A 2233-nucleotide genomic window follows, 5' to 3' on the forward strand; every position below is an offset into this window, starting at 1 on the left:
AATGGAGTTTTTTGTTTGTTTGTTTTTTTTTGTTTTGTTTTGTTTTGTTTTTTGCCTCTGGTCCAATTCCCACTCCAAACACTTCTGTTAATAAAGGTCATCTTTCAAAATTTATTTCTCTTGTGTACTACACACATATATACACCAGGAGAAATGAAAACACATACATATACTCTCAGATATTTTTCACACAAATAGGAACGTAGTATGTACTCTGTTTTGCAAATTGTGTTTTAATCTTATTGAAGTGTTACATAAATGAGCCAAAAATAGCCTATGTGTATTGGTCCCTAGGTTAATTATTTCTTCCCTGCAGGCTGAGACCCATTAGCTTAAGTCTGCTGGTAGTAAAATACAATTTTACACGTCCAATTGTTTTAAAAATAGCCCAAACAAGCATATTTTTGCCATCTAGAGCCCGTCTGCTATGCATACCTCAAAAAAACCTCACCCCACATCTGCTGGCCATCAATAAAATAGAGTCCTGTGATTGTAAAACCCCAAGCTGCTACAGCCCATGTTGCATTGTATCACTCATATAAAATTAACATGTCTGTTCCAAAATACTTCCCAATTTTGTTTATGAAATTTTTCCATACATAAGTTTCAATATTGTGTGTAATCAAATTTATCAGTCTTTCCCTGTATGAATACTGAGTTACATGTCAATACTACAAAACATTTTGTCATATTTTCATGTACTGTTTTGGCATCTTTACTTTCTACATTTGCATCTTGTGTCCATATAGAATTTACTGTAGTGTAATAATTTTAAAAGGGATCCTTTTTTACATTTTGCAAAAGACTAGGCCGTGATCCCATATTTCTTGATAAAGAATATCTTTGACTCAATCCCACAGATTTTGAATACCAATTTTATTATAATATATACAAATTCCCATTTTTAGACATATTTTCAAGATTCCTTCACCCTTTACATTTATCTGTGTGCATTTCTGAACCAGTACTAAGCTGTGTGAATTAGTGTAGAGACATTGTAATATTAAACCTAGAACAATACCTGATATACACATAATTAGCAGCCAAAACAGTTTGTCAATGAATAAATAAGCCCTTCTAAGCAAAGTCATTTACTCTTAGAGTAGAATAGAATGATGAATAACAAAGTTTTCAAACCAGATCTAAATTTTGGTTGCACCAGCTAAGTGATTTTAAGTATGCCACATATTTTTCTTATCTATGAAATGCAGATAAGCTTCACAGCATTCCTTGGATTTAGGGAGGATGAAATATAAGTGAACATAGCACAACAAAAGTATCATTAATTAGTCTCTCCTCAATGGGTACAATATACAGATAGATAGAAGAAATAAGACCTAGTGTTTGATAGATCAGTAGGTTGAATATAGTTAATAGTAATCTACTGTGTATTTCAAAATAGCTAGAAAAGAATAATTCAAATGTTGCCAGCATAAAGAAAAAAAAATATTTAAGATGACGAATATCCCCAATACTTTTATTTGTTTTTTACATATTACATGAACGTATCAAATTATTGCCTGTATTCCAAAGTATGTACATCTATTATGTTACATATCAATAAAATAAGAGCAAAGTGCCATTAATATTTTCTCCATCTTTTGAAATAGTGACTTCAGGGGCAAGAAAATGATATTTTAAGGACACCAGGTTAATTTAGAGCAGTGGTATGCCAATTGAATGTCTGTATTTGAAAGGTAATTACTTTACTTTGTTTTAGTTAAGGTACAATCCTATAAAAATAAGTTCTTTTTTTCCCACTAAGCCTTAAAAACTAGGCTGGGTAAAATATTGACGAAATGTCTTTCTAATCATAGTAAGGAGGATACTTACCTAAATAGTACAAACTCTTCCTTCATCAGTAAGAGTCTTAATAAGAGGAGAATGGGGACCACATGTTACAGGTATAACACAATGCACACATGCAAGCAAATGCAAATTTACCTTCTAATTCTTTCCTTTTACTGACATATGTGATTCCTTCTATAGTTTCTTCTTGTCCAAATGGTTCAATCTTTGTTTATGATTTTGGAACAATTTGTCAGGTAGGAGAGGGTGAGGTGGGTGTAGTGTGAAAATAGAGTATAATTACTCAGAAAGGCAACATCAGGAAAAAATAAAGTGGAGATAAATAAATTTGAATTAGTCAAGTGAGATTATTCAACATATTCTACACAAGTCCTGTAAAGTAATCTAACAAGCTTATTTCCATATAAAATTACCCCATGAGACA

This window comes from Rhinopithecus bieti, unplaced genomic scaffold (genome assembly GCF_001698545.2).
Source record: "Rhinopithecus bieti isolate Rb0 unplaced genomic scaffold, ASM169854v2 scaffold_77061, whole genome shotgun sequence".
NCBI lineage: Eukaryota > Metazoa > Chordata > Mammalia > Primates > Cercopithecidae > Rhinopithecus > Rhinopithecus bieti.